At 51.6% G+C, this 27,416-nt stretch overlaps 1 long non-coding RNA gene across 1 annotated transcript in view; it reads right to left on the minus strand.

Moving 5' to 3' along the window:
* LOC129215239 (uncharacterized) overlaps positions 1 to 27,416 on the minus strand; it is a 253,283-nt gene that overhangs the window by 11,551 nt on the left and 214,316 nt on the right. The window contains exon 2 of the long non-coding RNA XR_008579934.1: positions 8,333 to 8,430. This is a non-coding gene — a long non-coding RNA (uncharacterized LOC129215239). The remainder of the gene's footprint in view (positions 1 to 8,332; positions 8,431 to 27,416) is intronic.

Genomic DNA, 27,416 nt, shown 5'->3' on the forward strand with positions numbered 1-27,416 from the left:
CTGCTCCTCTTGTGGGCACTGGGGAGGGGGTTGCATCAGTGCACAGTCAGGTAATGACCTCAACAGCCCCTCAAAGCGACCCTGCTGATGCTTCAGGTTCTGTTTGCATCCCAGGCAACGAGAGACAGGGTGTACTACAGCTTTCCCCCCGCCTCTGCCTCCTCCTTCCCTGGTCTCAAGCACAGCCCCCTCCTCCCCAGGTCCTCACACCCCCTAGGCACAGCAAAGTTTGCCATGAGAAAATGCAGGACCCTGGAAGAACCAAGCAGTGAGCAACCACATTAAATCTGATAATGAAGGCAATTGCAGGATGCATATCCTTCAGCACACAGTCTAATCCCGACCAGATGAAATACAAGAAGGAAGATCACTGAGGTAAGAGAAGTTAGCATTTGCAAAAGCCGTCTGAAGAACCAGACGATTTGAGATTGCCAAGAGAACAGATAAAAGCAGTCATTACAACCTGCCAATGCGTGCGTGATAAAAAACAAAGATACAGCCAGCAGATCGAGACGCATACACAGAAAGCCACCTGCAGCCTCTAGCAGAGGTTTTGCAATAGGTGTGGGTTGCATCATACAAAGTTAGATGACAGCCGGGGATATCGCCCAAAGTAGGACAGAGAAAGTAATTTTGCATGAACATGCAGAAAGGTACAGGGTGTACAGAGTATGCAGCTGCAGAACTTAGCAACATCAACTCCGAGGCCCTTTTGGCCCTGGTACAAGGCAAAAGAATACAAATAAATAAAAAAGGAGTGTGATAAAGCATACATAGCTCTTACTAGGGTCAGCAGAAATGCAGGGAAATGAGGAGCTGACAAAGCTAGCTCAAGCAAAACTGCATCTCAAACAGAATATGGAGAGAAAAAGAGGAGCTGCCATCACAGAGAGCAGGAGATGAAAGCAGGGTTAAATGCTTGTGACCGGGGATGGTAGGTTTGATATGGCAATAAGCATGCCAGCACAACCAGAACACTGTGTCAGCAAATTTCAGGATCACTCAAGTGGACTGAAACACTCGTGACAGCAGTGAAACCATAGACACATCTTGCAGTGGAAGAAAAACGAGAGACTGATTGGGGGCACAGGGTATCTAAAGAAGTCACCAAAAAAAAAAAAGTCTGCTGAATCCACCTCATTTCTGGCCCAACAACATGAGTGCCAAGGAGAAGGCATGGTCTGCACACAGGGGAACTGCGGCACACAGGGACCCAGTGGGTGCCTGGGAGCTGGTCGGGACCCCTGGCACTGCCCTACGGCCAAGGGCATCCCGGGGCACCCTGCACGGCCAAGGCTGAGCTGCAGCAGCTCACTGTGGCCACAGAGTCCACAAGTCACTGAAACGGGGGGTTTCCTCCAGCTACCAACAGGCTGGCTCCGCTGGGCTAACTTGGGGGCTGCCAGAGAGAAGCTGCTATCACAAGCCACAGACTGCTGAGTATTTCCAAACCTGCTGTGAAGAGGAGGAATTACTGGCCAGACAACAGGCAAGCTTGTCCCAGCTCCAGCCCTTCCCCAAGCTCCTTCTCCCACAGCAGCAAAAGGCACGTCCAGCCACCCGCCCTCACTCGACAGCTCCACAGTCTGGAGCATCTCTTGGCTGACCTCACCCTGGATGCACACACAGATGTGAAACCAGAGCTCGCTGCCCCCCAGGGAAGCATTCCTGCCATCTCTGGCTTCTTCCTTGCCAAGTCTGCCAGAGCTGATCCAAAAAGCTGCAAATGGATCACAGGCCTGGTGCAGAAACTCTTGGAGCAGAGACCTCTGAGCAATTGGAGGAGGGGAGAAGGCAGATGCGTGCTCCAACTCTGCAGTGAGTACAGAGACTTCTTCAGAGAAAGCAATCAGGATGAATTGCACAATCCAAGCAACAGACTCCTCCGGCTGTGAGAGATGGTGGAACAGAGGGGGGAAAAAAGGATTGACCCCAGAGCCTGGATTAATATTGAATGGAGGAAGAAAGAAAGAGCAAGGCCAAGGACACCACAGCTGAGAGTGTTGGGAGTTATAAAACACCAGCAGAGACTTTCAGCGTGGTGTGCTATGGCAGAGAGGTCATTGCCCCTTAAAATGAAAGCATCAATAGGTAGGATTGAGATGGCTGCATAAGCGTGAAGCACTGGAGAGAAGAGCTGAGAACCTCTGCTCATCTGTGACCCATCCAGGAGGACCAGCCCACAGCAGACAGATGAACTGCTCTGACAGAGGCAACCGTGACCTGTGCACAGCTGATTATCACCATCATTTTTTCCCCAAACAACTTCAACCAGAGCTCACGCTAGCCAGCACTGCAATGAGTCACATCGTGACATTGCTCTCCAGGCGCAACATTACTGATGAACTAATCCCAGCGAGCAGACACCGATGCAGAAGACACATAGCGCGGAGCAGCTGTATTACTTACAGGCCACTGGACTAGCTCAGACAGACCAGCTAACGGCCGGGCAGTGACAAACCAAGGCAGGTAGACAGGCCAGTTCTGCAGATTCATTCAATGAAGGCCCTGGCCAGGGCGTTATTGCTGCCAACTACAAGCCACCAGCAAAACCAAGCAGCGGCATGGAAAGACAGAGAGCTCCTGCGAGGAGCTTTTCCTGGGAGACCCCCCCTTCCACGCTACCTGGGCAGCTATAGGCAAAGGAACCAGCAGAACGGGCAAGGAATGGACAGCAGCAACTGTTGCCAATTCACAGCATTTATTTCCCCCCCCCTAAAACGCCACCCCATTAAGCCCTGATGGGATGAGAAATGCCAGCTAAGGGAGGTGGGCAACTTCCCTGGTGACAGCAGGGATGCCCATCTCTACCAACACAGCCGTGACGGCAGGATCAGGCAGGTGGATCCCCTGCAGGGTCTGCGCCCACAGGGCAAGCCTCACCCCAAGAATAAATTTTAAAATATTGTTATAGTGTGGTTGTGTACCTTTGTGTCTTTTAGAGACATAAGAAGGCAGCATCCCTCCACATGAGAGGGGAGCAGTTTAAATAAAGCAGCGCTGGATGGATGCCGGGCTGGGAGAAGTTAACCAGATTACCAGATTCCCCAGTGATCTGTCAACCTCACCCCAGTTGGCTTAGATCAGCTTTTTAGGGACTGTCTCTGGGGGAGCACAGAGCAGCCTTGATCCAATTCAGCCACCGTGGATGAGCAGCAGTGTGGGAATGCCACACTCAAAGGTCTTTAGGGAACCTGGGATAAAGGGTCACCAGTGGGTCTGGGGGCTTTTTTTGGGTGAAAAACTACTCATATTTTATTTATTTGCTTCAGAAAAAGCAGAGGTTTTTTTTGTGGAGGTAAGCAGCTAATTGACTTCAGGTTCTTTAGCTAATGAAGAAATACACTGAATAATTAATTATTTGAAGATAAATTATTCATGGCCAGTTGTGATTCCAGTGTGGGAGCAGGGGGCTCGGAGTATTTTTTTTTTTTAGTTTCATTTAAAAAAAGAATAATGTATGTAACCACCCCACCCAGCCCCTCCGAGTCACAGCTGTGATGAGAGATGGGTGACTCAGGGGGGACCAGCCCCTCTGCATCCCAGGGGAACGGGAACAGCTTGTTTCAATGATTAGTCACCTTCCAGTATAAAGTGTAATCCAAAGTGAGCTGGCGCTAGACCCCGTGTTGCCTTGGGTCTGTGCAGGGATGCTGATGGAGTGAAGTTTCTGCAGCCATGTCAGGGCTGTCCTCTGGGCCAGCCTTCCTCCTGAAGCCACCCTAAAACACCCTAAATCCCACTTTTACACCTCGCACAATGGAGAACCAGCTCATTCTCACCTCTCACTTTTCACACCTTGCTCCAGGCCTGACCTCCCATCTTGTTGGAACGACTCCTTGACCTGCTACCAGCACTGGATAATGAGCCATTAGTCACAGTGATAACGATGGTTATTACAGATGATGCTGATCACAGCTAACAGACAGGCTTATCCTGGAAACTCCCCTGCAGCTCAGACCCAGGGCACAGTCTGTTTGGAAAGGGGTCACCTGGGACCCCAGCAGCCGTTTGCTTGCCCCATGTTGAAAGGCGCCCCTGGGGCGGCTATCTGTGCTGACAGCAGAGCCCTTGGATTACTCCCCATTTTAAAGGATGATCTTTTGCCCTGTGCATGCACATATAAACTGGCTTTTCTTGGCTCCCAGCAGCTTGGTGTGGCCCTGTCTGACTGAATGGTGGGATTGTTTAATCCCATCGCTGCCACTCTATTGCTCAATATTTGCTCCCCCTCACCATGCCTCCTTCACAGCACACCAGCAATTTTACCTTTTCCTCATCAAATTAAGTGACACTGAATCAAGAAAAGAATCCATGGGATATCCCAGTAGAAATAAGTATTAATTGATCCTCCCATTAATACCTGCATTTTGAAAGCCATCAGTGACCCACCCAGCAAAATAAGGACCCTTTTAATTCTCCACAACACACCTGAAGGATACAAGAAGCCATATGGTACTGAGCTAAAGGTCTTGGAAAAAATCTTAATACACCCAAGTCTTAATGCCCTGTAGATGCCTCCAGACCAGAGATCTGCCATAAAGACCCTACTTCAGTTTGACCTACTCTTCACCAAGCCATACCAACTTGCAAAGGTATTCCCAGTGCCCACTTCCTCACCAGGACGATTTCTAATGGATTTCACCATGACTTTGTCTCAGGGTGACCCAATTTCTTCCCCCAAGAGTTGCAATAATACTGGGATCCCTCCATCCCCCAGGGTATCTCCCAGCTTCTTAAGATCTGGGTGGAAGAAGCAGCAATTTGGTGAACTGCCTGGCTGCCTACTTTAGGGCTCCATACTCAGGTTGGCCAACGCTAGATGCTCTCCAGGCTGTTGTGCAGCCTCCTGCATTATGAACAGCAGGTTTTATGCGCCAGCCACAGCACCATCTGTGGCAAATACATCCTCCTGCCTCCTTTCTTCTGTATGTGGAACATCTCTACCTTTTCCACTCTGCTATTTACAATTTTACTATTTGTCTCTAACAAAGCTATTTTTTGACACAGAAATAATTTCCCCCCTCCATTTAAGTGCTTTCTTATTGTCTTTGACCCTTCTGGTCATTTATAGTCCATTAGTTTCTTTGATTTCTTCCAACTATTTTTAGGTAACACATTCCTTTTTTTTTAGCATTTACCAACATATTTGTCTGTTTTCTCCCTCCTCCCTACACCTGTGCACTATTGAGGACGCAACAAAAAAAAGCCCAGTTTCACAACACTTGGAAGATAACACATTGCTTACTGCCTTGTCCTGCCATCCTGGCAGACACACACAGTAGGCAGGGGCTGTAATGAAATTATGTTTGCTCCTACTTCAGGCAACCATGGGTTTCTTGTTATTTTTTTCCCCCCAGCCAGCAATTAATGTTCCTCTACCAGTGGGGATGAGGTTTGTTAGTGGGTTGGGCTGCAGCGGGCGCAGGCACTGCACTATGAAGTCATCCATTATTTCAGTTCAGTTGGGGGCTGTTTTGTTCTTCAAGACACAAAGTGTTCCTGAAGTCACCCCTCTTTCTTGAATCATCTCCCTAAAGCTCGCAAACAGATGGTTCAGCAATTTATCCCATTTGCCAGCAAAACCTCATAGTGTTTAAGCAGGCTCTCACTCATTCTCCAACTTTTTAGATTCTCAGGCTCCTGCAGGTCAGCATCGCTATGCCCCTCTGCACCTACCAAGGTCTTGCCCCTTGCCACCACCCCCTCCAGTTTTGCTGCTACAGGAGGGGTTGTCGCCCTTCCTTTTAACACACTGAAAAGCACAGGAGACATTCAGCCAATTCTAACCCATGAGCACTTCTCATGCCCAGATATGAAGAGCTACAGACACTGTATTACTTTGGTCCTCACGTTGAGACAAATGGAAGTTCTCCTTACATGCCTCCTTTCTGTTTGAGTTCAGATCCTGAGGCAGGCTCACGTATCTGCACATTGATAGCCCTGCTTAGTACAAACACCATTGGTTAACTCAGAGGTTAATAATTCTACAAGTTGGAGGCCAGGACACCAGTGTGTCAGCCAGCACCATGCTGGAGCTAGGACCTACACCAGGGAAGACTTATAAGGTGCAGGACTCCGAGGACTGTCACACTATTTACTCTCCATCGCTGCTCTGCAGAGGCAGCGTCCACAGCACTTGCTCAAGCCCCATGTATATCCCTCATCTGGAGGGCCACAGGCCAATTCCTCCACCATTACAGCTCCAGCCCTGCTCCTGGAGTCCCCACAGCGCTTTTGGTCCCCATTTCCACTAATGAGGTCTACACATAACATCTTATGTCACCTATAATGTATTGACACCTCTCCACTTGATAAAAGTCCTTATCTGGGTCACTCTATGCTCTTCCTAATCTATTTTCTCTGGGGACATTCAGTGATATCCCTTAACTATGCAGCAGATAAGAGCAGTTGCTTAGTTAGAAACCACCCAAGGACTCCCAGGGTCTGGAGAGGGAGAAGAGCTGAGGTTTTGCATGGCTGCATCACACAGGCACCTGCGGATCACCAAGAAGCCACTCACGCTCCTGACCCAGCCTAGCACAAACCCAGTGCAGATGGGGCACGTACGAGCTGGCCTGCAAGGACCATGACTGCACATTTCCTTACTGAGAGCAAGATGAGAAGCATCTAACAGTTAATGCTCCTATCTCGTTACAGAGGCTGTGAGAGCTGGAAAGCAGCCACACACCCAGAAGATATCCTAGGCAGATATCTGAGATGGGCAAGCAGGAAAAGGAAAGGCAGGGCGGGCAGGAGGCAGAGCAGAAAGGAGACGGTGGCGAGCGACAAGGGGCAGCCGCAGTGGTGTGGGGCCGGCGGGGAAGGCAAGCGTGAGCGGCAGCGTCCCATAACGGATGTGGGCTCGTGCTGTAGCTGCACTCCAGCAGCAAGGGCCAGTGATGAATTAACATTGCCTGCTCCCCAGGAAGGGGCTGTCAGCACCAGCCGCTGAACCGTTACTGCACTGAAAGCGCTTCACAGAAGGAGGGGAAAGAAAAGAGTACTAGAGATGGAAGTGTGCAATGCTTGTGCTCTCCCGTCAGCCCTTCTGGAGGGGATGAACGCATCCCAGTCCAGCTCCCTCACCTCCCACAGCACAAGGGATGGATGCTCCGGGACTGATCCTTCCACATCAGGAAGGGAAGGACAGCATGAGCAAGATACCCATTTCACTTTCCTTCATGCACTTATATTTATTACTTAGATACCTTAAATACTTTTTTTAGCAGAAGACAGTTAAACTTCTTAACTCCTCAGATGCTACAGGAACAGCTTGGCTACCAATACCTGAATATCCCATCATTTCCTATGCAACTGTCCTCACAATCCCACAAAGTACTTTCAGATGAAATCCCAGAGACTTTCTAAAGGTCTCAAGAAAGCTGAGATGGAGCAGAACACACATTGGGCTCCTCCAGTTTCAAGCCAAGTGCTTTGAGCTCTGGACAGCCCTTCTGGGGCTTCTGGATGTGAAAGCCACCAGTGACCCCACCAGGCCACTCGTGTACTGCAGTGCCTGCACATGCCACCTCCTCTCCCTCCCTGCCCCAGTGAAGTGCTTAACCAAGAGAAGACGAACATGAGCAGTTTTGGCAGGGTTTCTTCCCTGTCCTTTAAGTGATTGAAGTACCAGCTGAGAAAGAGGCACTTGAAAGCAACTTGAGTCTGGTTAAAGCTGGTTATCCATCTCGATTTGCATAATGATTATGCAAATGGCAGTTTGCATAATGTTGCTATGATCTACAATCACTTTAGGGTTTTATTGTGTGAGAAGACCACAGAGAAGATATTGAACAGCTGTCCAACCCCCTGACTGTGGCTTGGACATCACCCGGCACATGTGCCAGCAATGCTGATATTTCCCCCCTCTCGCCCACAGTTTTTGGTCCCCCGCAGGGGCTGAGCCTGACTTTGCAAGTGCCCTTGGGTTATTTCAGACTTCACACTTCAGAAGGAGACACGAGGCTGTAACTCCCTTCTTGGCATTAATTCCTCAGCCGAAACCAGAGGTGATTTTTGTGTCCGCCTTGTTGCGCATAGCCTGCGCTAAAGCTGTAAGCTCTTCCACTCTCCCTTTTACGAGCCCTCCAGTGAAAGTGATGCCTCGTGAAGCAGAGCCAGCCAAACCCTGGAAGAAGAGACCTCAGACTCAAGAACAGGTCTCCCCCACCACCCATCCATCATCCAGCTGTAGCAGATTTGAATCAGGTGTTTGGGGCAATTAAACTGATCCCCACAGAACTGCAGGGAAAGTCCTCCAGACCTGCTACCCTTCACCCCTGCCCCACAGCAGCACCCACATTTAGGCAGGTCCAGATGCACTCCTTACCTGCTAGGACAGAGCTGGCTCCTGGGGTGCCTCCTGAATCCTCCGTACACATCCCAAGCACCATGGGCTCCAGCACATCACACCCAGCGTTACGCTCCCTGCAAGGAACAACATCACACAGCTTTTTCAGTGGGGTGGCTCTGGCAGGAGCAAGCACCAAAGCCACCCACGAGGTAAAAGCTCCCTATGGCACGAGATGCAGCTTTCCCACAGGCAGGAGCATTGCAGCAGCAGATACCCCAGAGAAACCCAATTAAACAAAATTGCCCCCAAGCCACCCTAAATCACCGAAGAAAAGGTTACAAAAAACCCAAAACAACTTTGCAAACTGTCCCCACCCAGAAGGCCAGGAGCAGAGCCACAGCATCCAGGACAGCCCTTGGCCACTGCCCAGGCTTTTATACTTGCCCAGCCACCCAGCAGCCACGGCAAGGAGGGTGGGTCATCTGGCTGACTGACAGCTGGTAGAGCCAATCAGCTCCCTTCCCTGGCCCCGGGGTGTATTCTCTCCGCAGCCCTTGTGACACCCGTGCAGTGGTGCTGGTGGCTGAGGGTGCCTTGGAGCATGTCACTAAGAGCTATTCTCCATCCATTAGTGGCCCAGTCTAACGCAAAACCATTTGAAGGACGAGGTGAGGCCTAGATTTATCCAGACCTTTGTCCTGCCCCATTTTGCAAGAGGTCCCAGTGCTAAGTTTGCTGTTGGGTCAATCCATGGTGGCTCCATGGGACGCTGGTGACCCTCATGGTCATCATCATGGTGGTGATGGTGGTCACCGTTGACGGCACTGGTTTTGCAGTGGTGTCACTGGTCCCACTGCCCTGTCACTGACTGGGCTGAGGTCAAAGCTTGTTTCTGCGAGCTGGGGGGTGCAAAACACAGCCAGGGTGGAAGGGTGGCTTCCTTCTTCTCCCTCTGTCAGAGGCGGCACACAACCGTCATGAAGCCCGGAAGAAGGAGGGATCACCAAGTGTTTCCATTTGCATCAAGCAAAAGGTTGGATTTGATCCTGCAGCCCCACTTGTGTTACAGTGACGCCCGTGCAAACGCTTCTTGCCTGTCCCCATTTTTTGGACAGCAGCATCTGGCCACGGTGCCGCGGCTGTGGGCACGAGTGGCACCTTCCCCGCAGTGTCCTCACTCCAGCGCCAGAGCCAGGAGTGGGTTTATCTCCTCATACCTCAAGGTTACAAAAGCTATAGCAAATGCAGGAGGATGGTAGGCAGCATCCTGGAAAGAAACCAAAAACTGGCAAAAAAAGAAAAAAAAAAAAAAAAAAGCAAGCAGCTCTTTAGTGATCAATCTGAAACCAAACAAAAGCTCAATGTGAAGTGGCTCTGCCCTCCCTCAGCCTGAGCGGGACCTTCCCGGAAAGGCTGAGCGCTGAGTGCATTTAGCAACAACGGCTTCTCGAGAGAAGTTGTGCAGCGGAGGAAGAAGGATGGCTGACGGGCTCTCGAGGTCCCTCCCTGCCTCAGGCTTTCCTGTGGGAGACATAGAGAGACATAAACAACACGGATCAAAAAGAAGAGCGGTGATGAAAAGCTCCCCAGCTCTGGATTATATTTGGGTTCAAATCCCAACTCTAGTGAAAACTTAGTTGTTCGAACTAAGTGGAGCAGCTTCAAAGGAGACCATGGGGACCCACCTGTGGCCGCCGGCTGTGAGACCTTTCCCAGACGCCCTCGAGGCAGGCGCCTACGCTGGTTTCCCCTCCGGCTTCCCCAGCAGCCAGACCTGCACCCGCATCTCCTCTTCCCCGGCAGGTATCTGAGCAGATGGCAGGATGGATACAGCTGCGGAGGGAATACCGCTACCACCATGAGGATTAATACCCAGCGAAAGCCATCACTCCCTTCAGCCCACACTTAGGAAGCAGCTGAAGCTTTGCTTTTCGTCAGGGATGTGATTCAGAACCCAAACCAACTAAAATCATGTCGGTTCTGGGCTGCAGCTCCCTCCCTGGGCCGGCTCCTAGTCAGCAGTTTTTGTGCCGGAGCGATATGTAGGGGTGTCAAATGCTGAGTGGCACACTCGGGAGCTGGAACACACGATAAAGAGGTGCTGCCACGTTCAACGACAGGAAGCTGAGCCAAACCGCAGCTGCTGCAGCATGCACCTCCTCTGCTCTGTTCCCTTCCGCATCGTGGCTGCTGACCTGTGTGTAAATGGCTTTTTTAGTCTTTCATAATATATTTTGGCTTTCCCAGGGATGACAGGATCAGCTGACAGTGCATTCCCGTGCAGCCTGACCTCCACAGTGGCTCATAGCACTGCAGGGGCAGTGATGGTTTAGGATGTGTGCAGATCCCCTAAACCCTCCTTGCAAACGGTCCCCGTAATGGCAGTCACAGATCTGTTCCTCCCCACTGATCGGGGTGGGGTGGTACCTGACAGGAGGTCCCACGCACCAGCCAGCCCTGAGCTGGCCTGGAGAGAGGCAGCACTTTCAGCAGAATGGAAACCAGATGGTGATATCTCTCCATGGCGTGAGAGAGGGGATGCAAAGCCAAGTGGGAGACCACAAGCCGGGCTGGGAGCTGGTTTGGGACCTGGGAGAGCACTTACTCTTCCCTTCTGTTTCTTCTCTCTTTTATCTTCTGCTATGGGGTCTCTAGCTGTATCCCCAACGTGAACCACAGTCCAAGCAGCCCACCCTTCTGCATCCCTCTGCTCCAGGTGTGCATGAACCTCACTTCAGCCTTTGTCACTCCTCATCAGGAACGACACCAGGAGGGTCTGGAAAGCAGCTCAAGCAATCACGACTGTTCTGGGGACGGAGGAAACAGGCAGAGGCACATTCCCATACCCAGGACAATCCCCGGCTCCCTGCCAAGTCCCTGCTACCCTCCCAGCCTCTTCTCCCCGCTCCCCCCAGCTCTGGGTGTCAAGGGGGACAAGATGCAACACTGAGACCCCTTTCCAGCCCAATCGCTCCCAACCCATCAGGCTCCTGTCTGCGCACCGAGCTCGGCTCCTCTCTCCTCCAGCAGCGTCTTCTGCCCACCCACCTCGGCAAAAGCCTCGCTGCACTTCAAAGCTCTGCAAACAGGGCTGCTGAGCTCCCCAACTTTTCCTGACATCAAAAGCTTATTTATGTTTTACATAGCCCCGAGAAGCCATTGGGATATGGTAGGTTTGTTTTTTCCTAAGAAGAAGCCAGACCATGGGAGCTTGAGTATAAATTCCTCAGTAGGAATAGAAATCCAAGTAAAAGGGGGAAGAGAAAGCTGGGGTTGGAGACGTGAGCTTTCTTTCTCTCTCCTTGCTTTGTTTCCTTTCCTTAATGGTGTCTTCAGCCTTGATCTGCTTAATGTTTCCGACCCTGAGTTTGCTGAGCATATGAGAGGTAAACTGGTGACAGCTATCAGAGGTTAGGTACAGCCAGTGGAAAACTGAGGTTCTCGGGAAGATGTTTTATTCATACGCCTGAGGCTGACACATGTGAGGCGGCTGCGGGGCGGACGGACCCTGCTGGGGGCTCTCGCTGGGAACACGCTGGGAGGACGTGTTTTCTTCTACATGACCAGAAGGTGCATCTTGCTTGGCTGATCGTAGCAAGGTGCCCCATGGCGAGATGTCATGCTGGAGAGCAGGACAAGTGGCTGGAGAGCTGTCGCTGGAGCATCATGCAACAAAACTGAATTGCAAACTAGCTTGATCCCCCGTGAGACTACCCCAGGGAGGCACAGTGGGGATCAATTACATCCATCGCTTCCAAAGGATGTCCTGGATCAATCCTACTGACTGTTGAAGGCAACCAGGTCATACGATCATTTCTTACGTTAATGTATCAGCCTCTGTCTTAAAAGTCTGTAGGCTGCTTTCCTCCTTAATTCCTAAACCTTCTTTACATCTCCTCATTTTGAGCTTAATTGTATTACTGCCTTCTACTGCATTTTCCTCTGAAAAGATAGTCCTTTAACCTAAAGAGCTCTTCTCCTTCCCTGATGTACTCTTAACCTCCTTTTTAACAGGCCAAGGAAGCCATTCTCTATGTCTCCTCTCAGCAAATGGGTGCTCCACTCCCTACAGCAGCAGCAGGGTCCTCTCCTGCCCTTCCTCTGTTTGAATTTGCCTTCAGGAGAAGACCAGAAGACTAAAGAGCATTGCAGATAAATCCTACCAGTGATTCAATCAGAGGCATTTGTCCTCCCTTCTCTACACTGATGGCATTTCCCCACGCTGTCACTCATGCATTCCTAATATTTGTGCTGAGGTCAGGAACCAAATTACTCAATTGTCCTCAGGACCGATCTCCTGTAAGCCAGACACCACCGCGTGCAGCACACCAAGCTGTCAGCTCCTCTTTAGCAAGTTCCTCGTGCACTTTCTACTCTCCCATTAGTCCCTGTCCTCATTAATAATTTCCCACAAGGCAGTGTATCAGACACCTTACTGGAGCATGGAGAGAAAAGATCTACAGCATTTCCTCTGTCCGGCACCTAACATGAGATGAGCCTGACATCTCCTGTACTGCATTTCATGTCATTTTCTATTTAGCTCTGTGTTTTTAATGACTCTTTCCCTCCAAATTTGTACTAAAGCCTTGTACACTCTGGGGGCCAGACTAATGTGCCTGAAGTTGCTCAGATCATTTATGTTTCCATTTCTCAAACAGGGAGTGAAATCCGGGGAAGAGCTTGGGTCAGTAAGTATAAAATCTAGAACCACGTATTCTCCGCTGTGCTTGTGCCGCGGTTCACGGGGAAGGTGGGGAGTCCCTGGACAGGCAGCTGTGCAGGCAGGGAAGGGTAAGGAAAGGGCTCTATTTGGGTCACACCAATCCATCGTCCTTTGCATCCCAGCTGTGACAGCGGCCAAGAGCAGATGCCTGGAGACTGATCACAAGGAGAGGGAGGCATCCAGTCCTACTTCTCTTGCTTTTAGCGGGAAGAAAATCCTGACTCAGAAGTCATCTCATCATTCTGGGGCTTACCCACCCATGATAACCATGTCCTCAGTTAATTTGCCTAATCATCTTTTGAACCCACTTACATTACACAGCGCATGGATGACATCTGTGCTGGGAGGTGAATCTGGTAGAAGTCACAACAGGCTCGGGTGCGGGGAGTAGCGTAGCTAAGAAAGGGGTGGTTCTGCCCAGACCCAGAGTCTTGTCCGCAGTGTGACTTGAACTGGCAGGATCCCTCTGAGCTAATCTTTAGTCAAGGAGAACAAACTCGCTGACAACAAGGCTGGGCTGCGATACAGAAACGCTCCAGGCAGACTTCCTGGAAAACAGAGGAGGGCTGAGGTGCGAATGCTGGAAAGGAGCTTTTGCACGGTGCCGGTGATGCTTACGAGCAGGACCTGCTTTCTGATACCACCTACAGAGCTCAGCACGGCTGCTGGTGCAGCTGGGGTAGGTACTGTACTGAATTTGCAGTAAGAAACTATTCTTGATTGAGGACACTGCGATACAAACACCTTCTGTCTTTAGAAATGCTGCACAGTCCCACAAACCCAGGTTATTTAACATTTTCTAGCAGAGTCCTCCTGTCCTTCAGGGAAATGGCTGCAAATGCCAGGGGTTGTTTAGGGTCGGAGAAATTCTCGCAGTCCTTTCATGCCCCTCATCTTTGCTTCCTCTCTCCTTAATGCTGGTGAAAACATCCTCCCTTGATCCTCCTCGTTTGCAGCGCTGTGAGATGAGCTCCTCAGTGCTTTGAGAGACTTTCTGACGGGAAGTATTGATGGGTCTTGGAAAAGAAAAGGGAAAAAGAGGTTGGATGCATTGGGGGCAGTCAGGTCTTGACACTGGGCACCGTCTCTCAGCTGTCTCGTACCTGCCCGGGAGCCTGCAGGAGAGCAGAGGGAGGACCTGGGAGGCTGCGGCACACCTCTGCCCCGGTGCGATGCTCTGTCCCCGATGCTCCCCCAGCACCTCCCGGGCTCCCAGCCCCCCCCTCGCTTCCACCCCTGGGGAGGCGAAAGGCCGCGGTTCACACTCAAGTGATGCATCCCAGATTGAGGGTGGCAGCGCTGTCACCCCCCATGCCGTCACCATCTCGTCCCTGGCAGCCACCCAGCCACGACCGCAAGACCAAGTACCACTGCCCTGGGTGCGGGGAGAGCGCAGGGCGCTGGCAGCCTTGGATCGATGGAGATGGGGTTTGACACCCTCTGGGGAGGCCGGAGGGAAGGGGACTGGAGGATGGGATGGAACCGGCACACGAGGGGGCTCACAGCGACTCTCTGGGAGAGGAGACCCACAATGCCACAGCGTGAGCCCCCAGTGGGCTGCTGGCACCCAAAGGGGACCGTGACAAGAGCTAACGGGTGACCTTTCCAAGAGGAGACGGGTTGGCAAGCCCTGGATGTGCTCTGAGTTTTGTTGGAGGAGATTCCTGCTTGTGGCTCCCTCCTCTGCGGATGGCAGAGCCCAAGCCAGGCCCCCAGCAAATTCAGCGACATCCCATCCTGCTTTGGAGCGTTTCCTCTCTGGAAACGACAGCGATGGCACCCAAACTGTCCCCCTCGCCCTTGTGCCCCACCGGTGGTAGGGTCAGCACAGCTTGTGCACGGCGGGATTCCTCTGGCTGAAAGTGCCTGGCAGGAGGCCATGGGGATTTTAGGAGAAGACAGCAGCATCCTCCCTGCCCACAGCCCCCTCTCCTGGTCTTCTGGGACCCTCTGGTGCCCCAGAAAATGCCCTGGGGCATTTGTTTCTCCTTTCTACTTTTCCCTCTGTCTGCTAAGTCTGGCTGGAAAACAAGAAAAATACCACTCTCTTTCTCAAAATGTTCCCCCAAATGAACATTTTCTATCTGGCTCCAGTTTTTGTAATATATTCTTTTATTTTTTTCTTGCTCTCCATAGGAGACTTTCCTCTGGCTTCTCTATTTGGTTTTATTTTATTTTAAAGGGAAATCCCTTTTAATTAAAGGAAGAGGGAAAAGCCCTTCAGTCCCATTCAGCTCAAAGCAAATTGGTCCTCCTCTCTTTCGAGGAGACTCAAGATACAATTTAGGGTTGGATTCATTTCACAAAGCAATCCGAAAATTCGAAGCAGCAGGATCAGCTCCACACCACATTTTCTCATTTCCCCTTGGCTCCCATTCCCCAAACTTTCAAATCTCCAATTCATTAAAAAAAAAAAGTTCCCATCACTTGAAAAAGCTGGCTTTTGCCCAAAACTGAACAAAAGGAAAAAACATTGTTGAAAACCTTCCAGCCCAGCACATAAAGAATCTCTTCCTCTCCCCGAATCTGCGTTGCTCACGCCGGGTTTCTAGAAACAATACCAACTGATTGTGGAGTGGGCAATAATAATAACGTGTGACTGGAGCGCAGCACCGTGCTCTCTGCTCAGAAGAGCCCATTTCCTTCCTCCGCAGCAGATTCCCGCTGCCCGGCGTGGGAGCGCGGCGCCAGGGTGGGATGTGGTGCGATGCGGCGCGGTGGAGCCATGGTTTGTGGTGTCAGGGCTTTGGTGCAACGCCTGGGTGCTGGTGCAGTCGTGGTGCGGGTGCTGGTGCGGCTGCACCCTGGCAGCAGCGTCGTGCAAAGACACCCCAAAGCCAGCAGCCCCCGAAGCGGGGAGCAGGGGGTGGTGGGGCCGAGCGGGGCACCCAGCATTTGCCTCGCCGCAGAAGCCAGACTAACGTGTGGTGGTTGCTAAGTGCTCTCCGAGGAGATTAAGTGCCAGTAATTAATCTTCGGTGCTCAGATAACCAATTATTCAAGTGAGAGAAGTGGGAGACGTGCTGGATTCGGGGAAGCGGCACTGGCAAGTGGCTGTCGGGGAAGTTCGTGTGCCGGCACTGGCGGAGCTCGGTTCCTCGACACCCAGCCGGGATGGTGCCCGTCCCGCTGCGTCCCCCGGTCCTACGCAGGGTTGCATCCCCCAAAAGCATTGCAAGCACATGGGGGCAGGTGGACGAGGAAAGGGCAATTGTGACCGGGGAGGTAAACTGAGGCAGAGCTGAGGTTAAAATAACCTGAGGCACAGCCGGGACCCGAACCACGATGTCCCCCCCCAGTCCATCACTTTGCCGGCCGGATCTGCCCCCCCGGGCCGGGCGCTGCCAGGGGCTGCATCAGGGATGCAGGCGCCAGCCCTTATTAAAAGGCCTTTTCCATTTCTGATTTCTCTAATACAACTGAGTAAGAGTATTGACATGTCAGAATGGTCTTTTATTATGATCCATTTATGCCATTAATGTAATATCCTCCTCTTGGATTGCCTAGTTATGTATAAATATTGTAAGAAACTCGGCATTTCTTTTTGCTCTTCATTGTCTAAAATGAGTCCCAAACTCTCCGTGTGACAGGATTTTGATGGATGGTCATATTTTTAGCTGTGATCATGCCTTGATGCTCTGAAATTAGGGACATGTTTTTAAAATATTTTACCACAAGCATTTATCTTATTTTTCTTAATATCTGTCTTACCAGTTATCATTCTGCTTTCATTGTAGAATCATTAATGCTTGTTATAAGTCTGATGTATGTATATGGCATCATTTATTTGCTGTTCTTAGTATAACAAGGAATGGAAAACTAAAACATGAATATGGGAAAATTATCAGTGGGTGTTTTACTTTTTTAATAAAGAACATTTTTAATGAATTGCTTTGCTGAGGCTGCTGGGGCATCATTACGTCCAGCCAGTCTTAGAGGTCTGAAGAAAGATGCTGAGGATTCAGGAACAAGTTACAGGAATGAACCTGAAGGAAATGCTGTGAAATGACAGACCAAAGGGATTTGACCTATTTGATTTATCAAAGACATCAAGAGCTGTAAGTTAAAGTGCCAAATACCCTCACCAGGAGGAAATATTAAAGGGTTTATTAAATCTCACAGAAATGGGACTAAACAAAGCCACCACCTGGAAATTTAGTCTGGACGCTGCAGGTCAGAAGCTGCCAGCACAGGGTTTTAATAGAGCTCAGACTAAGGACTGAACCAGCGTGTGTGACTTTGGGAGACCCGGGAGTCCTGCAGGATTTTCACCACGAGCCCCGGAGTGCGGGGCCAAGGGGGTGGCTGGGGCCGGCTGGAGGTAAAGAGAATTTCCTCATTGCCAGCCCAGCAGCACCGAGTCCATCCCCATCGCTGTGCTCGGCTGGGAGCGCACGGGTGAGTTATTTGGTGCTCTATATAATATGATAGTAGTGAAGAGGTGCATTAGCCCAACACAAATTACGGGGCTTGGGAAAAATCTCCGGTTTGTGTTGTATGAGTCAACTCCTTCATTCAGTGGTTTCAGCTGCCCTGAAAAGTGGATGAAATTATGACTGTTCTGCTCCCTATTGCAAGGGAGTTTATTGGTGTGAACCTGAGGGCTGGTTCCCTCTGGCTCCGCCGGCAGAATCGATGGAGAAGCCTTCATCCCTGTGCGGAGCGAGGAGGAGCTGGCCACAGACAGAGACCGCCCTGAAACCCAAATCCCAAATCCGGTCTCCGGGCCAGCCACGGGGTCCCCAGCTGATGTCTCCCTCTGCCCCCAGCTCCTGTTTTTGCCAGTAAAAAAGAAAGGTGGAAAATGGATAAAAATGGTGTTGATTATGGGCAGAGGATCAGTGCAAAACACGGGGACATGAGGCCACCCCTTCTCCACGCTTGCCGCTGGGGTAGTGGCAGCTGCTCCATTCGGCTGATGAACAGGAGACCTTCTCCTCTAGAAATTTGATGGATGATCCCAATTATATTCTTCCAGCACTGATTTAATGTAATGTTTTATTAATAGCAACAATCAGAGGAAAGCAAACAGCTTATTCTGCACACGCCATTCCCTTTCTGCTTTTACTTTCCCGCGTTCACATACACTCCGAGTCCTTGATGCCACGGCATCGGGGGGTCAGGAGGAGGAGGAGGGTGGGGAGAAATGAGCAGACAATTCACTGAGCAGGGCAACAGCTCATTAGTACGCTCTCGACTGAATTAACAGGATTGTGACAATATTTTCTTCACTCATTCTTTACGGATTATTCGGAGGAAACTGCAAATTGCTGGTTTGTTTCCTTGGATGTTAAAAGATCATGTGAAAAGATGGGGAAAAATAATCTACAGTTCTGTATTACTGGTTTTAATACTCTTTTGTTACAGAAGGAGTGATGGAAGGAACATAATAAATCCATTAGAGTTGTCCCCAGCCGGTGAGGCACAGTACCGTCAGGGCTCGGTCCTGCGCTGGGCTCTTTGCTCAGAGCCGACCTCTTTTCCCCCCCCCCCCCCGGGCCGAGCCTTGCTGCCCACACCCGTGGATTGTCCCCCCCTGCCAGGGAAAAGGCTCCTGGCTGGCATTGCATCCCCCACCCCTGCAAGGAGGCAGAGCAGTGGGATTTCCCTGGATGCAGGAGTGTCGGTGGGACCGGCAGCTCCAAGGTGTGCGGGATGCACCCTGCATCACTGACAGGGAAGGGGGGGTATCCCTGATTCGGGGGGGCAAGCCCGAGCTAGCAGCCTGCTTAAAAGAAGCCCAATGCAGCAGAGGCCAAGGCATCCTTGTGTCAAACTTTGCCACGTGCCAATACTAAATCCAGCCTCCGGCTTCTTTCACTCCTTGAATCCTCCCTTCATCAGCGGCTCTCCATCATCTCCCTGTTTGCTTTTGTATTTGGAAGCCTGTTTGCGTATTTACTCATTCGATTGCTTGTTTTAATAGCAATACAAAGCCCCCTGGGCCAGTGGCGATAAACTCAGCGGACACGAGCTTTCCTTAGTTTGTTATTCCAGTTTTTGCTCCTGGCTCAAACATGGAATTTAAAGTTCTTTTCAGTCAGAAGTGCTCTATATTGTGGGTAAATGATTTCTTTTCCCCCCAGAGAATCATTAATCAGGCACATGATCTAACATCTCTCGCTCTTTCTCAATCTCTTTTGGTGAATACGTAAAAGAACGGGGGGGGTGGGGGGAGGATAAAAGAAGGAAAGATTAAATGGAGCAGGTGTCACATTTATCTTATTTCCAGTGCAAATACAATCAACAAGTGCCAGGCTAAAAACAGACCCTAAACAAAACCTGCAAAATGTTCTCTAAATAAATGATTCTTGGCTCTCTTCTGTTTGTTTTTAATTTGCAGTCATCCTCTGAATACTTCTGCCAAGCAAAAACTGCTTCGGGAATGAGCTCATTGGAGCCGACTCCACAGGGGGACGTTTCTGCTGCCGGGTGCCCTGCAATGCCCCGTCTCCATCCCCTTCCCAAGTCACTGCCCTGCACAGCCCTCGTCCCAAAACAGCCCAGCATCCCTTCCTAAAACACAACTCTGAGGACTCACAAAGCTGAACTTTGCCATTAAAACCTCTACTCAGTGCTGGCTCTGCACCAGCGGAGAGAGGGAGATTTGCAAATCCCAAAATACATCTTATTTGAGCACTATTATTTTAAATAAGATTTATTTTAGGATTTGGAGCCTCCTTGCTCTCCGCGCCCTCTTTATAACATGGCTGTGGCTGGACTCTGCCCTTTTCACTGGCTGCTGCTGGGTGCTCTCCCCTGCACCCCAACGCTGGCCCATGAACCCCCCCTCCGCTGACCCCGCTGACTTTTTCAGCCGGAAGAGAGCAGCTGAAAAACCCTCTGGGTCGCACCTTGCTGAAGGGGGAGATATTTGGGCTGGGAGATTAAGAGCAGGCTTAAATACACGGACGCTGTGTTGGGGTGCTGGAACCCACGGGGATCTGGTAGGACAGACCATTTCCACGGCTGCTGGGCGATGCAGGGAATCCTCTGCACGTGGGAGTGAGCGCGGTAAATCCCCTCTAACCTGCTGCTGTAGGAAAACGTAGCTCATTCAGCATGTGGGGCCCGAGCTGTGCACCCTCGGCTGGGAGCAGAACGACAGCCTAGGGAATTCATCTGAGCACAAGCATAAGTGCGATTTCCTTAGCGCTCATTAGAAACACCAGATGTACCCCAGGAAAAAGAAAAAAAAAAAAGAAGTTGTTTTTCAATTGAAAATTGGAGATTTTAACAAAGAAAGCCTTTTACAAAAATTTTCCACTTTCTATGGAAGGGATAAAGAAAAAAAATCAAAATACATTAACAGGAAAAGAAAACCATAAAAACTCTTCCCTGAGTCAAAATATTTGACTCAGCGCTACAAATTGAAACAGCTTTTTCTCCATCTTGGACCACTGCAGTGCCCCGTGGGTGTTGCTGTTTGCACCTGATAACCACATTTTCGTCTGTGTGTCCAATTCCCAGACCAGGCTTTCTCTGCTCTGACCCACTGGTCTTTTATATATCTTTCTAATCCATCATAATGCATCATTTGATCTGATAAAAGCCTTGCCTCTTTCTACAAAGCTTGCCAAGCCTCTGCCTTGACCCCTTGTGGCTCCAGCACCGTTTAAAGGGCTCCCTGCTCCCCTTGGAGCTTCGGTGCAGTGCGTCCCCAGGGACAGCCGGGTCCTGCCGGGGACTCCGCCATGGGAGCTGCGATGCCCCGGCCCTCCAGCCAGCACACGGTGTGCTGTAACCCCAAGCCTGGTCTATCAGCTAAGCAGCTGGATGCCTGAGTGCATTTTAAGGAGGTAGTGAGCGGTCCCTGGTAAGCCAAGGCTATGAAGCTGGCGTAAGAGTCACGGGGAAATGTGTTCAATTTTGCTTCTGCTTTCTTTAAGGAATTGCCAGGGCAGCGTGTGATCCCATACAGCAAAGTGCTGTCTCCTACAGCGTGACGCCTTGCCCCCTTCGCTGCATTTATTTTAAATAACTCAACCACCTGCAGTGAGTGCAGAGGAGCAGAGAAGATGTCCTGCACCACCCACTCCTGTCCCCTCTTCCTGCAGGGAAAGACATTCACAAAGGTGAGCTGCTGGGAAACCTGGGGGGCAGATTTCTGCTCCGACCAGCTGGGGACACCTCCACCCACCGCAGCCGACCGAGGGATGAGCCCTCCCGTTTCCCTTGCTGCTGCCGGGTCTGCTGCAGGATGGAGAGGGAGGCCAAGCCCAAGGGTGAGCATCGCCTCCAGCCCGGCCCTTTGTGTCCTTGGCAGTGCCCGCAGGATGGGTGCCAGGCCCTGGAGTGGCCGTCTGGGAGCAAGAGGATTGCATTTCCCATCCCCAGGAATGCTTTTACCATCCCCGTGGCACAGCCCAGCGATACAGCCCAGCGCAGCTGGGGCCGGCCTCTCGAACCAGGGCAGAGCACGGTGAGCTACAGCGGCATTAAAATGATTTCATTCTAGCTGCAGGATATGAAGTGAATTTCCAGGAAACCTCTCAGAGGAGACAAACACTGCCCCCAGACAATACATAACTTAAAACCAACATGCTCCTCGATGTGGGCAGAAGACGCAAGCGTGGCAACTGGGGCGGGCACATCACTGATGAGCCACACGAGTTACCTACAGCCAGCGGCAGGATGGAGAGTGCAGGAGGCAGCTGGGCACGGGGCAGCCCAGGTCTCCCTGGCCAGGTTTGGATGCTTGCACTGGCGCAGGGCTCGTGGCACACACTGGGGATGGCTTGCATCAGCCGTGCTGGTGCCACTGCATTGCCAGGCGGCCGAGGGCTGTGCCGAGCAGCACTCATCTTGGACACCAGGCTCCGGCTCTGGAGGAAATTGCTAAGGGACCAGATTCATTACTGGCCCCGCCTGCTCTGATGGTGCAAAATAGCCATAAATCCACCCAAAAGGATTGCTCTTGGCTGGTTGGCTTTGCATCAGGTGGAGTAGAGCAGGAGACTGGTCCTGGACTTTCCCTCCTTCCTCATGACATGCCGCGTTCTGAGAAATTTGGCCCCAAAGGAAGAAAAGCCAGGGGAGCGTGGCAGTGCTGATGTGAAGGCTAGGCTGGCTATAGTGACACGGGATGAATTTCAGGCTTTAGAAAAAAACCCTTCCCCCATCCAAAGCTGAAACAGTGGGTTTCCATTTATAATTGCAACGTACTGTGCGAATCAATGCAAATAGCCGGTCTGTTTGCAGTCGCAAGGGGAGGCTTTTGTTCTGCCCCAAGACTGGAAATTTCTGTTAAGCTTATTTTAACATTGGAAACAACCAGATGTTGCAGGAGACAGAAAACTCAGCTTGTGTGCAAGCCCCGGTGCCATGTACATCCATCGCAGCCACCCCGCGGCAGCTCTGGGTCTCTGGGCTCACTGGGAACAGCTTGTTCTGTTCAGTGCCGGAGGTCCCAGGGTCAGTCCCGTCCTGTTTCCCAGATGGTGGCTGTCGCGTGTCACCGAATTACACGGGCAGGAGCACAGGGACCGGCCAGGGCTCTGCAAGGCCGAGCAAGGGCTCGGAAAGGTTTTTGTGCACTTTGTGTCACTAAAACCAGGTAGAATTCAACCTGGTCATCTCCCCTTCCTTGCACTCACCACCCCAGTACCTTGACACGTGGGACTGCAATAATTTGTGACAGGGACAATATAACCAGGCTGCTGAAGATGCTGTCGCCGGTGCTGGCCCCCCAGCTGTTGCTTTTAAGGTTCAGTGGCAGCTGAGGCAGCTGCTGCCCTGTTTTATTCATGCACTTTGTCTGGGGATGTAGGTTTTGGCCAAGAGCAGCGGAAAATTAAAAGGAAAGAGGTGCCAAAGCCCAAGCACAGCACACTTGGCTGTGGCTTTACAGGCTTCTGGGTGATGGCCAGGGGATTTCGGGGCTGCCCTTCCCTGGCTATAAGGTGGCAACAGCATGGTTTCCCTACCTCTCGCTGCTCCACGCCGCGTTTTGCTCCCGTACCACATTCACCGACTTTAAAGTCGCTGCTCCTCCTGGTGAGCCACAGCTTGTAAATCACGGCTTCTTCTGCATGGCACTGCTAACCCACCGGAACCTGAGCACATCCGCAGCACGTGGCTCCCGGCCTCCCGGGGCCCCGCTGGTGCCTTGGGCTGCAAACACAAAATTACTGTTTGGGGGTATTGTTTTCAGTTGAAAGTGTCTGATATAAAGCCGGCGCTGGGGTGCAGCCGGGCACGGTGGGTTAGCAAGCACAAGTGTGTGGTTCATGCTGCAGGGCACGGCGTGAGGGCACGGCGTGAGGACACGCGGGAGGGTGCAAAGCCTGCCCTGGGTGCTGTGGAAGGTGCTCAGCTTGGGCTGCTCTGCACCACTGTGCCTCCCAGGAGGACTTTTTGATGTGGGCTGCCCCCAAGCTAAGCCAGCGCTTTCAGAGTTCAGCAGGGCTGGGGAGGGCAGTGGTGGATGAGCACCCACCTCAAGCTCAAGTCTGCTCCCCACGTTTTTGGGCTGTTACCTTCCTCTGAGGCACCCGCAAGGTGTGGGGACCTGAATTTGTAGCAGAGAGGATCGAGCTGATGGCAGCTGAGAACATGCAACTCATTCCACTGATGCATGACACAAGAGGAACAGGAGAAGGAAAAGGGCCATTGATGCCCTAAGTGCCTTACTGATTTAGCTGACGCAGCAGATCTACACAGCCCATAAAGTGTATGATTGCATTTATAGTTATGTTCTTTCTAAGCGGGAGGCAAAGCGGAGATTAATCATGTGAAGGAGGAGGAAGAGGAGGAGGGGAGCACAGGGACTCCTGGGGAGCTACTAAAGGCAAGCAGGGAAGAAACCCTGCTCCACCACCATCCCATCAGCTCCTGCAGGTCCAGAGGTGCCCACAGGACCCCCTCCTGAATTCACATCCCATTAAAATGCTTCTTTCCCTTTTCCTTCCCTTCCCCCTTCCTTCCATCCTTCCGTCCTTCCATTTATCGGTGTAAGTAAACATGGGCCATCCCATCCTGCTTGAGGAGGGAGTCGGGACCTGGTTCCAACTGTCTTTACCTCTCCAGGGCTGGGGGGAGCTGTTTAGGTGCAGCGGAAGAGCCCCTCATTTATTCTGCAAAGCCTGACAGCCCTCTCCTGCCCAGCCACAGATACTAAACACAATTCCTGGCGGGTGATTTGGGGCTGTATTTACTGGATGTGGTCAGGATACAACCCCACGGAGAGCAGGACATTCCGGCTTTGCCTCCAGCTAGCTGGGCAGACGGTCGGGAAGGGCTCAGCTCCGCCGCAGCCTCCAGCCCTCATTAAAGCTCTCCCGAAGAGGCCGTCTTTCCAAAGTCAAAATGTCCCTTGCAGGGGGAGTGAAGGACTTAATAGGAGAGGCGGCAGGAGGAACTAAAGTGCTTTTATTGCAAAGGATGTTAATTGCTTGACGAACTGTTGTCATACAGCATGGCTGGGAAGCAGCTGCGTCCCGGAGGAGATGTGTTTGTCCCCACACAGTCTGTGCTGCGGAGGAGACGTCGGGGGGACAAACATGCGAGGCCTCCCGCCTGCACATCGAAATGCCGTAGTTACCCATGTCAGCCTTTCATGCAACAGCCGAGCACCCCGGCTTTGCTCACGGTTCACCTTCACACCGTGAGGACTCAGATGGGAGTGGTGGCAAGCAGGGCTGAGCTCCCTTTTTCTGTGCTACAGCCCCATACGGGCTGTGGGACCACAAACCAACCCCAATTAGGATAACACAAGCAATTCTATTAAGTTCTGGACAAGACGATGCCCTGTTAGATGCAGGGGAGAAAAGAAAGCTTAGCACATGTCGGGTAACAGGAGGGGGAGCCTGGGATGGAGTACACCCCTTGTAAAGCTAAATTTGGCAGGCGGTACCCAGGCAGCAGGATGCAGGATGGAGAACCACACCGCAGCAACTGGGGATGTGGTCAGCCCTCCCGAAAGCTGCCGTCACCTTCGCAGCCATCATCAGCTTCCCATCAGCCCCACGAATAGAGGCAGGGACACCTTGACCCCAGCCAGCTGGAAGGTCGATGGATGAGGAGTGTCCCAGATCGCATCCCGCTATGGCAAAACCCCCGTGAGCTCTTCCCAGATGTTTCTCAAAGATCTCCTGCAGCCACTAACAGCCTGGGGGGTTTGAAGGAGAGCACGGTGCAGCGGTTCCCTGCATGTGCAAGAAGGACAGTCCTCCGACTGCTGGTAGCTCAACAGCAGAGTTATAGACGGCTGCGTGCAGAAACTGTGAAGGGTGTGAATGCAACGGAATGAAAGAATTATGTAGAAAATAAAGGTAGTTACAGTTGCTTCAAAACATTTTCGCAGCTAGGGCTCAGGGCTTTTAATCAATTTTTTTTTTTTTTTTATTGCAGGTTCTCCCTTCTGCCAAACATTTGCAGAGGGAAAAAGAAACTAAAGAAAAGAGAGAAAAACAGTTTTAGCTGCCAATCTGTTGCTTGCAAAGCCACGGAAAGCACCCTGAGAGAGATGAGCATGTATTATAAAAAAGGAAAAGGATTTTGTGCATCCTCTATGCTGAAAAGTCTTTTCAGGTCCCTCCCCTCCTGAGACCTCCCATGTCCCCAACATGCTCAGAGCCGTTATAGAAGGCGGTTTCAGCCTGAAAACCTGGCTCAGCTCTCCTCTTCCCTGGAAGTTTATTCTGGTTTATTGAGGCCATAGTCCCTTGCTCCCCGCCCCCAGCTCAGGTAGGGGCTGCTCCCCCGAGGAGCTCTGCTCCGATGCCACACCATTCCCCATCCAGCATTGCTCCCAGCGCTACTAAAAACAGAGGGGCTGCTTTGCAAAAACTTCTTTTTGACTTAAACGCTGCCTGCTTGCTTAGTGCTGGGAGCTTGGGAGCGATGTGGCTGCCTTGAACGTCACAGCTGCAGAGCGACCTGCATCCTCCTCATTAGGAAAATCTGCATCCCTCCCCATTTACCTCTTCTTTTCTTGTGAAGTTTGGGGGTTTCTACCTTTTGCTCTTCACCACAGGGCTGGAAATCCAGATTTCTCATCGCACCCAAGGCAGGGATGCCCACAGAGCCCCGTAACACCTGGAGAAGTGCACTTGGGACAACCAAGCTACAAAAAGACTTGTGGTAAAGCTGCCAGAGTAGACAACATTGGGTTGTCTTCAGTGGAGGAGGGCTGAGAAGTCTGAACACACCCTTTACTCAGTTTTATTAGGCCAGAAAGCCAGGCATGAGCCTGAGTATGTGGGAGTCCCCTCCCTAAGGCCATATGAGCAGAAAAGTAAAGATAAAGATAGATATATGCACTTGTAAAGCTAATCGAGGCTGGGAGAAAGGAGAGCTGTGCCAGCCTTCCACTGCTCTGCCACGCAGGGAAGGAGAATTAGAGGGGCAATGAGGAGAGAAACATCCTCTAAAGCTTGTTTTTAAGACATCCCTTCCACCCTAGGGCTTGTTTTAACGGCCCATGCTGCACACTAGATACGTCCCCTTTTATTTATGATGATTATTACGGGCTGCTGCAGGGTCCCCTGGGTCCCAGAGAGGCAGCGCCGGCTGCTATTAAGGCATTTTGTCTTTCTCTAAAATCACATAAAGACCTTCCCCGTGCTCCTCCCGCTGGGCAATAAAAAGTGAAAGACAATCCACGACTGAGCTGGCTGCTCTCTAGCCGGATGGGCAAAGCGCCTCGTTAGGCACAATAAAGTGCTCTCCTTAACCCCGGGCCATCCGAGGCCAGGGTGATGGGGCCAAGGCGAAAGGAGGTGGCTGCAGGGAAGCACTGGGAACACTGGTCACCAGCCACCGGCCACCGGTCACCGGCACGTGCCAATGGAGCAAATGGAAGCTGAGCACACACCGGGCAGAGCCGGCCACAGCAGTATTAATAATCTCCCCGTCCTGGAGCAGAAAGCGGGCAGCTTCCGCTCGCCCGGTCCCCCGCACGAGCACCCCGCCGCCAGCCCCAGGTTTGGCTTTGCTCCCCGGGCACAGGAGTGGAGCTCGTGTCCAAGCCAGCCAAAAAAGTATTTTGGAAAATTAATCAGTCCAATTGAAATGTGATTGATTGAGGATTGAAAGCCGCAATCCAGCAAGTCCTGGAAAATGTAATAGTCTAAAACCCTATTAATTTTTCATGTTCTTTCAGTTTTGATTTTTTTTTTCTTCCCCTTTCCATCGTGGAGGTGGCTTCGTGCCAAGATGTTTATGTGCAAACAATTCAGCTCTCCCCCGCCTGACTCAGTGCACCGGCTGCAGGCAGCTTTGGAGACGGTGAGACCCCACTGCCCAACGCTCTCGGTGGAGCGGGGATTTCCATCCTTCGCCTGCTCCCCCTCCCCAGAAACCCATCTGCCAAAATGCACATGACAAGGAGAAAACAGAGGGGAAGAGCCTCATGGAGCTGAGCTTGACAGCTCGGGCTGACCCCAAACCTGGAAG

Source organism: Grus americana, chromosome 19, assembly GCF_028858705.1.
Source record: "Grus americana isolate bGruAme1 chromosome 19, bGruAme1.mat, whole genome shotgun sequence".
Taxonomy (NCBI): Eukaryota; Metazoa; Chordata; class Aves; order Gruiformes; family Gruidae; genus Grus; species Grus americana.